Raw genomic sequence first — 16,883 nt, forward strand, 5'->3', positions numbered from 1 at the left:
TCTTCGAAATAGCAACATTGACCTGCTTTGGGCGGTCCTTTTAGTCGGCTTTGGGCTATAAAAGCCATGTAAAAATCCATCGACATCAGTGGCGGACGATTGTGCGAATAGGCCGGAGGCTACACGCAGCGCCGAGGCCCTGGCAGCGCCAAGGTGGAGTCCACCATGTTGTATTGGTCTTCCCATTCTCTGCTTCGACCGGCAGCGAAGGGTGCCCTGGCAGGGGGGAAGCGACGCGGACGGGCCTCCCCCGCCTCGCCAGGTGGAGGCTAGCCAACAGAGAACGCACCCCTGCCGTTTTACTCGCCGGCCAGCTGAGTTGCACCCCGCCGTTTCATTCGCCGGCCAGCTGAGTTGCACCCAGCCATTTCACTCGCCGTCCAGATGAGTAGGCGCCCCTGCACTCACCGGCCAGCTGCAGCAAGACAGCCATTCACGTCTTGCCTGCCGGACAGCCGCCCAGGCGCGGGTTCCTTTCTGCACCAAGATTGCCATTAGCGTTTGACTCGAGAGGTGGGTCCCCGCAGCCGAGTGATCGGGGGACCCACCCCGGTGGCTGTAACGAAGAGCTGCTGCTGCTGCTGCCTTTGGACTCTGGCAGTCGGTTCTTCGGATCCAGGCCTAGCTCACCGTGAGACGGCCCTGGACTCGGAGGCTTGTCTGCCCGGGCGTGGGCCCCACCCTTGAAAAACACCCTCTCAGCTTTGCAGATTCTGCGGGAGTCATTGACATTCGACTCCCGTGGGCCTCCGGTGGGGACAATCGCCGCTATTTTGCTTGATTATTCCACATTAACTTGTCCTTGCCCCGGGCGGCAGCCATCTTGCCTCCGTTTGGTGCCGTAAAAGAAAGACTGATTCAAGGCGTCGGCGGAAGAACCCGCCTGCTGTCCCGCCTCAAGGATGGATCACGGCATCGCTGCGAGATCGTGGTGACGTCATGCTGATGCAAGCTGACGCTAACGAAAGTTCTCGAACTACCGAAAGGGATTCTGGTCCGGCAGCTAGTTAGTGCGAAGACTTAGACTGTGCACTGGACCCACCCGACCTCGCCCCAAAATGGCACCAATGTAGGAGGGGCCTGCAACTCCTTATGGCGACCCGGTTACTTGACATTTATGTATGCAATATTTCCACACATGATGGTTGGAGGGACGGGGAGGGTACTGAATTTATGCTAAAGTAGTGTTGCTCATGATACTCGACACCTTTCACACCGTGGCCGGCCTGTAGCGGTTGTAGGCCCGTATTTGTATACTGACCTTGTCTTAAATAAAGGGCTTCTTAAAGGAATTACGAAATCAGCGTCATGACAAATCATCTAGGTTGGTAAAGGTTTTTGAATAAATGATTGTTACTCCCAAGCAATAGAAAGCAGATAATGCAGACCCTATTTGCCTGAATTTTGGATTGATGAAATTTGTACCAATCACGCCTGTCTTTTTCAGAATTGTTGGAAAATGGTTGACTATAGCTTAAGGTATCTGCCGAATGCAAGGTAAGGTACCTTGCCCCATAATACGCGACCGATTGAGAAACAAATACACGACAAGGGAACCCGAATTTAGGAGACGAATAAAATGGAGTATCTTGTATAGTCGAAAGGAAAGATATAGTAGGTCTGTGGTATTACCCAGTCCTGCGGCTAGCCTGGTACGTGGTAAGTAGAACTTTTTCGTGTCTATGCGCGCTGTTGTGCTTTGAATGCTGCACACCCCCCCCCTTTCTTTTCTTCTCTATAGGTCACATCGGAGTTCCGACTGAAGAATGGAGTGGACATGGACCGCACCGTGCTCAATGTAGGGAAAAACATAGACAAACGTTGTGGGATGGTGCGTGAAGCGCAGACCACCACTGGGAGCGTGAAAAAACTGTATGGTATGACTGTGCGTATGTGCCCTGATTATACGGTATGAATGTGTATGCATTTCATAGGCTTGGGTCGCTGGAAGAGAATGTCATCGTATGACTGAAGTGCTTGCCTATCGATCAAAGGGAGGGGAGTGAAAAGTCCGACACCCCCCCCCAAAATGAATTACGGAAAATACTGAAATTACGCAGCATGCAGATGAAAGAGGACAGGAAAAGAGAGGTCCCCGTACTTAACGTAGCTCTGTGTCTTCGTCTTAATTCCTGCGCTTGATGTATGTACTGTTACGCCCTACCCGGTATTTGTGTGTACGTGATCGCCGAATTTATGTTTTTCCCCCGCTTGTGTTTTCTTACGTAGAATTGACCCGTGCTACTCCATGTTGTCTGTACACCAAGTAGCCTATTATCATACCCATGTCTCTCTCTCGTTTTATGTTGTACTTGTACCAAATAGCCTACTTGATGCGCACGTCTCTCTCTATCTCTCTCTCTCTCTCTCTCTCTCTCTCTCTCTCCCTCACTGAAGGCTCTCTTGCTCTCTCTCTCTCTCTTTTTGAATAAATTAACGACACTATACCTCCTCAGTATGTGTATAATTGGCCTCAAACACGACAGTGTTCGAACAAATTGACAGAAGCAAAACGACCATATTTTACCACATTACTACCTCTCCTTTCTGTAAAATGTTGGACTTAACTGGCTGAGAAAGAAAGGACAGGTAAGACGACTGATGTCTCCCAATCTGGCCCTCATCCCGGGGACTATATGTCAGTGGTTTTCGTTTTAGAGCTCTAACGACACCATCCCCATCCTCCCAGAATCACCCCAGCTCTGTACTAGCCGTCCCAGAGTATTTCGAACAAAACAGCTGATGACTTTATTTTCTAAAGGTACATCGCCTAAGCTGATGAGGGTTACCTATTGTCTCCAGCAAGAAAAATGTTTAGCTTGTGTCCCTCCCCGAAATAGATATCTGTGAATCCATGACAGTAGCACCTCGCACTTTTTCATTAACTTAGCAGTCCTCGGAGCAAAATGTGTATTAACAGAACTTGTGTTAAGAAGGACGAGTCTCTACCGGAGAAGCCGGTTTGAATTTTGATAGACCAGAAAGTTGACAGATGTCAGGCCTCCTGCCGCGATTACAAGGTACAGGAATCGGCACCTAACAGGCCAGACGATGGAAATTTGCTGGAACACCCACAGAAACATGCACCACAGCAGTGATTAATAAATTAGTAACACACACCGACGTAAGAGTTAATAGACATCAATCATACAGCGACCGATAAAAGCATTTCCCCGACTACTCGGTGGTTGGGAGAGAGAATGAAGTGTGTAAATGTCTTCCCTACCAGCTCTCTAAGATTTTGTTTTTTGTGCTCATTCAAGGATAACATGCGGTCATCGGAAGAGAGGGGTCGGACGTGACGCACAGCCTGGCTACGGACCATGGAACATCTATGGCATCGACCAAGGAGGAGCCACGAAGCAAAAGGATGCGGGACGAGGCACCATTCTCAGCATGGAAAGCAATAAAGCGAAAGGCTATCCCGAAGCCCCCTGCTCGCTGATCAGCTCGTGCCTGAAGTCCCAACCCGTCGGGCCCGATTGATGGGCCCAATGCTGAAAGATTCTGCTCTCCTTGGTCCGCTTTTTGATCCGATCCCACTCCACCCCCTCTTCCCTCGGCCTCCCAAAGCACCCCTATTTTTGACGTTGACCTTACAAAAGAACAATGAGAAGCGGGTACCCCGTCTCAAGGTACCTACGATAAGACCAGTCAAGGGACAGGACAGAACAGGACTGTAATCAAAGAGCAAAGGATGATCACACCCTGCAACGCGAAAAATCTGGATTTGAGCTGGACCTTAGCTCCACCGCCGGTGCTCAACAGTGCCAACGTAAGAAGAAGAGAGAGCTTACCAGTGATGGCTCACTGCAATAAGACACTGGAAAGAAGAACCCCCCCCCCCCCTGACGGTAAATCATGTTGAGTTGTATTCCTCTCCCAACCACTTTTTGATTTGACTACCTCCCAATCAAGTTTCCAAGATCTTTTTATCGGTCACTTCCAGCTACACACTAAATAAATAAGGAAACATTAGCTTATTATAAATGACAATTGTATAGCATCAACCGTACACATGACTATGCTGTTTTAGCTTGATCGACGCGAAGTCTAGGCCTTAAGTAAATGAGTGTAGTTATCCCTTGTTTTACCGAACCTTTTTCAAGTATCGAGTTTGTGTTCAAGCAAGTTTCCCTCCACCTATCTCCGTGTCTGATATATGATGCAGCTAATGAAATTCTGTATACGCTACCTCCTCGACTGTCACGTTAACCACATGTAACTATGTACAATTGTGTCAGATTGCTCCCGCCTGTCCTAAGACTCTGTACTTTTAAAAACAGGAACGCATGAAAACATTTACGATATTTTGGCTAAAAGGTTAACGAAGGTGAATGTCGGCCAGACAAGCTGGCGAGATATGTTAAAAGGGAAGACTGTGGAAATTTAGTTTGCAACTGAACATTATCTGCGCCATCTTGCCTCTCCCCAGCTCCACGCACCGAAAACGCACGGCAGCCATTTTAGGCACCCCACTCTCTCTCCCCGCTCATCGCCGATCACCAGCGCGCCCCTCAGGCGCTGCGAACATCCCCCGCGCGCTGGCCACCCCCGCTCTCTCATACATGGGCCATAAAACCTCTCCTTCTGCGCGACCCTGCCATGGAATCGCACCCCGTGCCTGACCAACACCTCCTTTCATCCCATACATGGTCGTACATCCTCTTTCATAACCCCCTTCCTCCGCGCCCGATTGTCCGAACCGATCCCAGGCCATCACCTAGCCCTGCGGATGCAGTTTATTGCCCCTACTATAAGGGAAACACCCCACATCAAAGGGATTACAGTGGATTAAGGCCCCCCCACCCCCTGAGACCCGACCAGTCGCACACACCCCCGGGAATTGGCAGAATGTCCAGCTGTGTGATAGCCATCTCCTACTGTGGGTGGGGTGGGGACTTCCACTGTAGATATGTGTGGGAACGAGCTTGAAGTGGGGATTCTGAGGATGTTCTTTCATGTATCAAAGCAATCTCAAGAATGTGCCATGTATGATAAACCTGCAATAAAGTCATAAACCTGTGTATAAGAGGCCAGGCCTCAGAGATGCAGCTAGAGCACCTCATGATGATACCTTGCTGTCTGACCTGATGTGTTTTCCTCCGTAGAGAATAAAACCTTGTTTCCTGCCTTCCAGTCTCCGGCGCCTGCCTCTTTGTTGGTTTATCACTGAATGGTACAATAGGCGATTACCGCCGGGCAATACTTGAAAGGTTATCGACTGCGACTGCCGCTACCATTTAACAACACGTCCCACGACCTTTTGGATGGTATCAATAAGGCTTATTGGCCTATAGTTGCCTGGCAGGGATCGATCGCCTTTCTTGAAAATAGGAATAATGACTGCACCCTGCCAGGATTTTGGGACCGCAGCACCCAGAGCAATAGCATTAATGAGGAGAAGAATATACTGGCACCAACGGTCCTTATCATTTACAAATAAATCTGCTGGGACACCATCGAGACCAGGTGCACGACCACAGGCAACCGTGTTCAGGGCCGACATGATTTCAGCTATGTCGAAGAGGTTCACTTTGGGAAGGTCTATCCTAAGCTCCTGAGCCGTGCTATCATTATTATTTGGGGCAGCATACTGATTTTTAAAATTTTTTATCCATTCCTCTTCAGGCACATTGTTATTTGGGGACCCTGGAGAACCAGTTTTACCCCATCTAACAATATGCCAAAATAACCGGGAGTCCCTACTATCACTGGCTGCCTTTAGCTCAGACCAGTGATGTTCATCCCAATCTTTTTTAGCCTTAGATATGCTTGTTTTATAATTCTTTCTAGCGGCTTGAATTAGAATAGATTGCCCCCCCTTAATAGCTTCACCCAGGGTTAATCGTGATTTTCTACATTGTTCGTTATACCAATTGGCTGGCTTAGGAACTCTATTATCTTTATTTTTTACAGGTTTGAAGAAATACTCCTTAATTTTACAAAAGAGAGAATTGTGTAATCCTTCAACCTCACCTAAGCCAGTCCCAAGTGAATTAAGGAGTTTTATATCCGATATTGCAGTGTCCACCCGAGAATTAATCTCGGCAACGGCCTGGTGGTTAATAGCTACCTTTTCCCACCTTAATCGCCGCATGTCATTTGTGGGGACGACCCGGGGAGGAGCAGTCACAGAGAGGCAAGACGATAAAGTGGTATAGAGCCACCATTTGTGAGTAGCACACAGGGGATTGTGATCGCTCTCGATCCTCTTTACAACCTCCATGTCACAGATCAAAGGCCATAATTTTAGACTACAGATCACATAATCAATTCTAGTATTATGCCGGCCATTGTCAAATGTGCTTGACCCATGCCTGTCGCCAATGGTCCTGCCATTTAGAGCTCTAAGGCCCTTTTCGTAGCATAAAGTGTTTAGGGCTATAATATCTGCCGTCCATCGCAAAACTGGTGGGAGCTCTAATTTAGGAACACCCCATTGCCGATCCTCTTCATCATCAAATAAGTCATTGTTATTCAATACGGGTTCGAATGTTCTATTAAAGTCACCCGCAATAATGATATTATTATTTGGAGAGTTAGTATCTATTAAGCTGCTTAAAGCACCTAAGATATCAGAACTTCTCCCCTTATTGCTCCGGACATAAACGTTGTAAATATCCAGTATACCAGATTTATCTGTTACCAGTCTGATCAATTGAATATCTTGGTTCTTAGTGTCAATAACTTTAATAACCAGCCTAAGACACTGGCGAACCCATATTGTTAATCCTCCCATGGGTCTGCCCCTAGGGCCCTTAGAAGCCGGCACAGAGTAGTTCAAAAATCCCTGGACAAAACAAGGTTCACATGACCATGTCTCCTGAAAAATACAAAGGTCATGATTGTTAACAAAACCAATCCAATCTGCTGATTCCAGTTTGGAATTCAGGCCAGCAATGTTCCAGGACAATAAACTCCCCCTGGTTCCCTGTGCATTATTGGGGTGGGTAGCAGTTAATAGAGGATCATAGGTTTGTTTAGGACAAGTATCTATGATTACTTCCTTTTCGTGATTTGCTGTCATATTGCTAAGAGGGAAAGGATCAAACAGTGACTCAGCAGCGCTCGCTGACATGACCTGATTATTATCAAGTCAATCTACCTCTTCGAGATTAGCTAGCACCTCAAAACGATTTCTCATCGGGATCGGTACATTTGGTTGAACCCTTGTTGAGGTCCCAGAATTGGAGGTAGAAACTAACCTGGGTCTGGGTCTAGGAAAAAAATAAGTTAGTTCCGAGGTACTGATGGCGGACCTCCTAGAATCAATATGCCAATTTAAGATGTAGTTGACAGCCCTGGAATCCCTAAAATTAACCAAAATAATATCTCCACTTATGTTTTTCGGTGTGTTGCCCAACCATGGTAAACGCCTGACATGTAAAATTTCTCCATTGATGTGCGAGGGAAGGGGACGATTTTTTCCTAACCAATGAATAACCTTATTTTTTAATTGGGAGTATCCCTCTATAACCTCGCCTTTCAAGATAGGGACACCAGCAAGCACCACTGCAAGAGGGACAGCTTCTGGTGGGATATTGACAGAAAGAGATTCGTGCAACTTAGCCATTGGAGCCGAACATCGACTCTTTCTATCAGAATTGACAACCCCAGTTAGTGGAATAATCCCTCCCTGACATAAGATGTCATTTTTTAGCTGGGTTGGCATAGAAATAGTGGTTCTTCCTGCGCAATTATTCGTTGGGTTAATCGCACTACTCTCACCCTGCCTTACTATCTGATGTGAAGGTAGAGTAGGAAATGATACCGTAGGAACAGACACAGTAGAAGACTGCACTGTTGACTTAGCAGGACTCGGGGATATGACTCTTTTGTTACCCATTAAAGATTCTACTTTCGCCAGCCTAATTTCAATAATTTTTAGGCTGTCGACAATGGGTAGCAGATGAGTTTTAAACAGTTTGTCTATATTGCCCATTAATTCCGCTATTGTAATGTCATTTATAGAGCAGGATACCGAGGTACCAGGAGGGGGCATGTCATTAGAATCATGAACGGGGCCAGTACCAGTATGAGCCAGATTGGGTTTGTTACAGGCTGTATAATTCCCTTTATTTTTGCGAACTTCTAGATCCAACTTTCTCCTTTTCTTAGGTAACGGGCCTGCTAATTTAGGTGCCCCTGGGGAAATAGTAATTTGAGACGGGGGTGCCACTATTTGTAAGTCATTCAATACAGCTGGTTGGCAGGTTACCTCAATAGGACAAGATATGATAGTAGAAGACAGGTCTTTACACGATTCATACATGGTTGGATTACCAGGGGGTGGTGACATAATGATAGTGTCCGAACAAGATATGGTGTCATGGTAAGAAAGGGCACTGTTATCAGATAGAGTAGCTTCGTGGGGCACGTTTGGAGTATGAGACAAGCTTTTTATATGCTCTATGGAGCTACGAGGTCTCGCCCTTAGTTTGGCTAGAGTAGTTTCTTTATCAGCTCCAGAATTAACTTTCCAAACATAACCATCAAGAGTACCCTTATTCGGTTTGCTAGTCATGATGATATAACTATTAATTCACAGCCCCCCTAAGGTACAAATCTAACAGTGACTAAGCAAAACACACGAAGCCTACTTGAACCAATGCAGCCACAGATAGTAACTATCGCGCAATCACTACAATACCGCCAAGAGTCCAGAGTCAAGAGGGTAGGCCCAGCCCGGCCTCCTTCGGCTCCTGAGGGCTACAGAGGGCCCGCCCTTTGCAAGGGGCTTAGCCCGGCGTCGCCCGCGCGCGTCCCGCGACGCGGAGGAAGTGCCTGATTTTTAAGCGCCTCCTGGCGCAGGAAACGCTGTCGGCGGTTTTCCGGCCGCACAGGCTGCTGGGAATTGTAGTTGGTCCCCACTCAGCGGCCGCGTTGGTGTTGGCGGCGGCGGAGGACAGAGGAGCCAGCAGATCAAGGCACACAGGGCACACCAGGTAAGACACGCAATGGGAGTCAGCAGCGCACCCCCAGGTCACCAAACGAGCAACCCGCTCTGCCGAGGAAGTGCCTGATTTTTAAGCGCCTCCTGGCGCGGGAAACGCTGTCGGCGGTTTTCCGGCCGCACAGGCTGCTGGGAATTGTAGTTGGTCCCCACTCAGCGGCCACGTTGGTGTTGGCGGCGGCGGAGGACAGAGGAGCCAGCAGATCAAGGCACACAGGGCACACCAGGTAAGACACGCAACGGGAGTCAGCAGCGCGCCCCCAGGTCACCAAACGAGCAACCCGCTCTGCCGAGGAAGTGCCTGATTTTTAAGCGCCTCCTGTCGCGGGAAACGCTGTTGGCGGTTTTCCGGCCGCACAGGCTGCTGGGAATTGTAGTTGGTCCCCACTCAACACAATCATAGCTCCACCCAAGGGGTCTTGCAGGCTGCGAGCCAGTGTTAACTCTGTGTGCTTAGAAGCCCCCTCGCTAGGCATGCTGTAGTAGCTGTAGTAGCTGTAATAACAAAGAAGCGTGGGAGACCGCACTTCGTTTTTTTTTTTCCATCGGCAGGATCAGCGCACCCAGCGCGGATTTTGCTGATTTAAAAAAAAGTCAGGCCTAGAGGGTCAGGGTGTTTCTACCCTGCCCCCTTTTTGCGTTCTGCGCGTTTTTTCTTCTGTTTTCTTGTGCCTAGGTTCTACCGAGGCACAAGATGGCTGCCAACACTTCCTGGTTTGGAGTGTTGACAGCCAATTAGCATACAGCTCTTGCTCGGCAGGGTGCGCGGATCCACCGCGCCCATAGATATATCTATGATTTTACTTTTGATTTTCTCAGGAACTACTGAACGGATTTACACCATTTAAGAAATAGGCACGAGTGTGAACCAAGGGCTACCTTTTTGCCAAATTTGGTGTAATTCCGTTCAGCAGTTCGGGCTGTACTGTGATTAACGCATGGGGAAAACATGTTTTCGGATCCCCCTTTTTTCTCGGCCCCCGCTTGACGAATAACCCCAAGACTTTCAGGATAGGAGCGGACCGGAGCGCCTCACCAGTTTTGAAAATTTTGCGCAGATTCGACAACCGGCGCCAAAGTTATTCCAAATAGAATGTTGCGGATTTCCAATGGATACTAGGTCCTAACTATGACTACCTACTGGCGACCGCCAGTAGGTAATATATATATATATCGAGATATATATATATATATATATATATATAAATATAAATATTATTATTTTTTTTCAAACAATATCAAATGACAAACTTCTTTAATGATAAGTCAACAATGTAATAAATTATGTCAAAATGCTTTTCTGTAAATTATTGTAAATGCATTTTCAAACCATACCAGTTGGTGATAGAAATGCAAGGAATGAATAGAGTATAAATGTTAAAATGGTTGAATATTCTTAATTTGTACACGCTGAATGTTCTGATCAAGGTACTGATTAAATGTGGGAGAATGAGCAGGTATCGTGAAAAAACTATTCGGCTTAGTTTTCTGAGCATTTCTCTATTAATGATTCGTATTTGTGGAATCAACCGAGCAACTCTTCACAAAGCACACTTTAATAAAGAGACGGTACACAATGCTCCTTCCCTTGAAATGAATAAACATCCTAGGTGAGAAAACTTGAAAAAATTGTAATTTGTAGTTTGCCTTCATGGATGAAAGAGCAATGTTTTCCAAGGTCTAGTTGTAATAAAGAAAAAACAGTACATATGTCAGCCTGACCTATTTAAAAGCTATTTTCCAACTCAACTGCCTATTTCAATACACATTCCACATACAATGTACCAGAAATTGTTTTGCACCTTATTTAAGCAGCTTTGAACTCTTCCAGAGCTGTTGTGTTATCTCTCAGATAGAAATACAGTGGATTATATTGGATTTTATCACATTTATTATACATTGTATTCATTGAAAGAACTGTATAATTTTCACAAGAAACACGGTGTAGTGGGAGGACATAAAAGTGCATGATCCTCTTTTGTGGGCCAATTTAAACAACAATTGAAGCAATGGGTGAATGAGTTAGGTGGCAAAAGACAACACATACATTGATTATGTTACAAATAATATAAGGAATAAAGTACCCACTACCGTGCATTATAAAGGTATTGTATATCACTGAGGAGTTCCATAAAAATAGAAAGGAACGAGATGGAAAGGCTAAGTTCCTTTATAAGGTTATGGAACTATGAGTTGACTTGCAATAGCCTTATCATATACGTCAGCGGGTGCTTTATCCCTCAGAATACATGGTCATACCATCAACTTTCCCACAAACCATTTTAAATCTTGGTGCATAGCTCTTTGATATTCTTCATGTTTCCAAACATGAAGAATACAAATAAAACCTCTAGTGCAAAATTAATCATATCAAAGAACTGTTAGATAGTTGTTGCAAACTAATATTAGAAACAGTTAAATTTAAGTCTGTATAAAAAAAGCTGCAGTAGCCTGGAATGTGTAGACGAAAGCAGAAAGATTCTAGCTATTCTACGACTATCTAACGAATGCAAAAATGAACATATTCTCTCCGCTTGACATTATAAGCTATTAAAATAGAGCAGAAGAAACATTCCTTTTGTTGCTTTAAAATACTTCTTCAATTATGCTCCGAGATCTGACCTGCCCTTCAACACGGCTGCTGGCTCTGGCAGCAGGCATTGTGATGTTAGAACTCGATTGTAGTAACTTATAATAGTCGAGTTCTGATGTCTTTTCTTTATAAAGGGTGACTGAGTATTTCACTAGTCAATGATTATAATGAAATTAGAGACATGCATTTGTACAGGGATTTCAGAATCCCATGTATCATACCCACATTACAATAATTTACATATGAAGTTTTGCACAGCAGTGCATTTCTTTTCAGTTAATTCAGAGCACTGTAGAGTGATTGTATGCTGATGCTTGTTGGCGCTTTAGAAAAACACAATCTTAAAGCATAACAGTGACTCGGGAAAAAGTCAGGAAGATACTTATGGGTATATTCACAAGAAAGTGTGATAACTACCGCAAGAGTAGCGTAACACAACTTTCAATATCGCAGCCTAGCACGGGAAAATAACCCCGTGTCAAAGGGAACTCACAACAAGGTGGTAGCATGCGATAGCCACCAGACAACGTGGACAATGTCCACGATACAAACACCTGACGGAGATAAAAACACAAACCACAACACCAGAAAACTGCAATGAGCCCTTCCGCGATGAGGAAAGCAGGGATAAGCAGCACGAGGGCAGCAATACTCACGCGCAATGCGGGTACAAGCACAAGGACAGCATACAGAAAATGCCACTGAACAAAATACAGCAACAGCGGAGTACCACGGATGAACCCTGGCCAACTGCAGAGGACAATATGCACACCACAACATCCAAGCACCGTGGAAAGACAGAACCAACAGGCACAGTCAAATCGGAGCCTCTGGAGCGACACACCCACCGTGCAGCATACGCACATAAGCAGAAGTGCACCTCGACATTGGCAACATCCTGGTACAAACAGCAACCCCTCCACAACTGAACACAGGACACAACTGGACCGGGAAATGTGCACAACCAGGCAAATCACATCTGTAACCCCAGGGATATGTAACATGACAATGCACAGTTCCAAACGTTAACCTGCAAAAATGTTTAATTCACACATGATTGCCACGGACCGACACAATGTGACGTGCTCATGAGAAGTAGGTGTCAATGATGTAGTTCCTGTGGGCCATTCCTGCTGCAGCTGCAGTGGGATGTGGCCCACCTGCCCCATCACCATCATCATTGTTCGGTACCTCTGGTACTGGGATCCATGGGGCCCTGGTGCAAACACAGATGTTGTGCAACACACAACATTCAACGATCATCTTGCACACGACGTCCGGGCTGTACAGGAGCTTCCCACCTGTGCAGTCCAGGCACCTGAAACGTGACTTCAACGCGCCAAATGTGCGTTCACAATGCCCCTGGTGCATATGTGGGCCGCATTGTACTGACTCTGGGCAGGTTTGTTCAGGTCCCGGAGGGGTCTCATCATCCAAGGGCAAAGTGCATATCCTTGATCACCTGTGACAGTGCAGGGAGAAAAGAGTCAATACTTGGTTCAGCAGGATGTGATGGCAGGCCAACCATCTCAGTGACGCCTGTGTTGGCTGTGTGTGGGGTGAGTGTAAGCCAGCCCTCAGGGAGTAGCCCCGGATGACCATGGAGGGGTGTACTTGTGTCTAGTAGGTGGTCGTGTAGTCTGACATGTCGAATGTGGCTTGGTCATGTGTGCATCCCCACTGATGTGATTTGTGCATTGTTGGCTGTGGGTTGTGTGGTGTGTTGATTTGGTACTTACCAACGAGCAGTCCCGTTCCATATGTGCCATCATGGAAGCGCTGGTTGATCATGGTCTGTCGGAAGATGAAGGAATCGTGCACACTGCTTGGGTAGTTGGCGACGACATTGGTGAAGAGTCCCCGGTGGTGCACTATTGCCTGCACATTGATGGAATGTGTATGCTTTCTGTTGCAGTAGTGGTGTGCAGTATCCGCAGGGGGCACAAGTGGAACATGTGTGCAGTCAATTGCCCCCAACACGGTCTGAAATCAGGCTATGGCATAGAAGCTTTGCTTTGTCTCCAGCTGTTCCTGCGCAGCGTTGGGGAAGTGAAGGTACTGAGGTATGAAGCTGAGGATGGCATCCAGGACAGGTGCGATGAACTTTGATAGGACTGGCTGTGAGACCCCTCCGACTCTGGCAGTTGTTGGTCGGAAGGTAAAGCAAAACCAAAGGGGATGATGGACGGAGTGTTGAACATTGCAAGCACTCACCCCCAGTCGACTGATCTTGGTTTAATCCATCATCATTCTTTAGCTCACTCCGCCACCCCAGTTCAGACATGGCCATTGTGCAAATCAGTCTGACCCTGTGCCTCATGGGAACAGTCCAGCCCACACTGCCAAGCCATGTCTTCCCTGGACCTGAAACAAGCATCCTGGGACCGGTTTCTGGCTAATCAGCCGTCATTAGCCAGGCTAGCTTGAATCCAGTGGCAAAGTGAGCAAGGGACCCACGTCTGGGCATACCCTGCCAACTTAGGGCGAACAAAGCAAAACCAAAGGGGATGATGGACGGAGTGTTGAACATTGCAAGCACTCACCCCCAGTCAACTGATCTGGGTTTAATCCATCATCATTCTTTAGCTCACTCCGCCACCCCAGTTCAGACATGGCCATATGCAAATCAGTCTGACCCTGTGCCTCATGGGAACAGTCCAGCCCGAAGTGCCAAGCCATGTCTTCCCTGGACTGTAAACAAGCATCCTGGGACCGGTTTCTGGCTAATCAGCCGTTATCAGCCAGGCTAGCTTGAAACCAGTGGCAAAGTGAGCAAGGGACCCACGTCTGGTCATACCCTGCCAACTTAGGGCGAACAAAGCAAAAACCTAAGGGGATGATGGACCGAGTGTTGAATATTGCAAGTACTCACCCCCAGTCGACTGATCGGAAGGTACCAGAGGCCAACAGGTGCAGCACAGTCAGCAGCTTTGTCTGAGGTGGGATGTTGGTTATCCGCTGTGTTGGTACCGTCAGCCTGTGGGCGATGCGTGTCATGATGCTGAGAATGGTTGTCCTTTTGAGCCTGTAGTGGGCAATGACATCCGCGGGCGTTAAGTCTGTGAGGGTGGTGCGTTTTTGGTAGGTCTGCTGTCTTACTCGATGCTGCCTCTGTGGTGGTCCGGGGGGGTACGGGTCCGGGTCCTAGGGGTGGTGGCGGTGCAGAGGGTGGTGGCGGTGGGTGTTGTGGCCCTTTTGGGGCTCCGAGCTGCATGATGAGTAGCTCCATGGCATCATTTGTTCTTCGGGTATGGTTGTGTGCGGGGCTCCGTGGCCAACTGCAGGTAGGCGTCCGTCTTTTCACCTGCTTGAGGCAGGTGTTTAAATACCTGCGGCCACCGCGGCTTATTGCCAGTTTTTGGTTCGCTTCGTAGTTCCGTCAGTTAGTTGTGAAACTGGCGCTGTTGTTTTTTCATGTGTTTTTGCACGGGTACGCGTACTCTGCATCCCATTAGAGTTAGTTGGTGGTGTCCGCCGTGGTGTTAGACTTTGGGACAGTTAGCGTGGGAATACTGGCAATGTCTGCGGTTTGCACCGGCTTGTGAATGGGGTGTTAAATATATCTTCACTTTCATAAAGTTAAGGTGGAGATAAATCGGAGATAAGTCCTTGTGAATATGGCCTTTATTTGTTAAAAAGCCATGTTTTCAGGTAGTGCCTAATACAGAGTAGAATTTTTCTACAAGCACATTTAAACAGAAAGATTTCCACAGTTTGGACGCTGCTGTAGAAAAAGTACAATCCAGACTTGATTGAATTACATGAATGATAGCATTCATTGCTGGCATACGAAGGGAGGGATCGAAAAAGGGAAGGATCATTTTAGAAGGAAATAGTGAGCAAAAGAGATGGGGGCTACATTCTATTGGACTTTCAGTGACAGGGTGCTGTCTAAGAGAACACCTAGATAAGTCCTAAATATTTATGGGGCTGCCTAATATATCTGGTCATACGGTCGTGTCCCACACTATGACCGTTGAAGCGGAGGTAATGAAGATCTCAGTGTGGCTCACCTTGAGGAAGGTGTTGGCTTTATATTCCCTGATTATGTTGATGTCCTCTGTTATTTTAATTGGGAAACTGTTGAGTTCTAGATAAGTTAAAGATAAGAGTATCAATATCATACACTGCTTAGTGGAGAAATTGGGCAAGGTCTTGTGTGTACATGTTAAACAGTATGGGAAACATGAGTCACTCTTTTGAGACCCTGCAGACTATGTCATATGCATTTGCAGAGATGAGGGAAGAGAAAACACTTGTGAACTTTCTGAATTGAAAGATTTTAGCCACTTCAGGAAAGTATCAAAGATACCTGCGTCTGTCATTGTTTTATGGATGATGTTGAGGACAAAGGAATACAATATAGCTGACGAATGTAAGAGGACTAGCATGCCAGCTTCTCCTTCATCAGTAAGCTTGTGAGTATCAATGAGGGCTTATACGTCAAACAGATCATCCCTATCACTGGGACGAGAGCCTACTTGTTGCCTATCCATTATGTCTTTAGTTTGTGGAAACTCCTGAAGTTGGGCATGGCCATATGTTAGGATGCAATGAGATAGGTCAAAAATTGTTCATGTCTTTGACTCAAAGATCGCCTGGAGGATGGTCAGGAAGATGTAACTTGAGGCTAAAAATGTAGTTTTAGCTGCCTTGCTTGAACAGGATCATTTGAGGAAACTTAGTTATGGACTGCATTAGTTCCTCGAAACAAATTCATGTGGAAGAGTTTAGGTGTCCCCTTGTCTGCAAAAAAGATTTATATGCCAAGGCAGGTTTTGGAATTAGCTCAATAATGATAATAGATATTTCCTCTGAGAAAAAAATAGCCATAGTGTCACAATGAACATGTGATGGTTTTATTTAAAATGTTGTGGCTACGGGGTCCTGAATTTGAGAGAGAAAATGCAAAAGTATTCCTTGGAAAGGTTAATGGAATTACCAAATATTTTCAAAGAAAAGGGACATTTTCTCAAATTTAATTTTTGTTTTATATGAACACATTTTTGAGTGGTAATCCTACTTAGATACGGCAACTGAGATGACTTTATCAAGCCATAAGTGACCTAAGGACTTTGCTGGTATAGAAAATAAACAATTCATTAGTTCTTTCTAATTACAGATATAGATTAAATTGACCTAAATTAAATAGCTGGATTAGACTGCAGATTTGGCGAGCCAAGCCTTGAAATCGTGAAGAAGATGCAGACTGAAATGAATGATTGTAGGTGATGGAAATCTACATTAATAAAATGATTCTGACAAATTTACAAGCTGCTAGTGAAGAACATTAAATTGTTTATGTTTAATTTTCATTATGTGACTTTTAAAGGG

This window comes from Triturus cristatus, chromosome 5_2 (genome assembly GCF_964204655.1).
Source record: "Triturus cristatus chromosome 5_2, aTriCri1.1, whole genome shotgun sequence".
Lineage (NCBI taxonomy): Eukaryota > Metazoa > Chordata > Amphibia > Caudata > Salamandridae > Triturus > Triturus cristatus.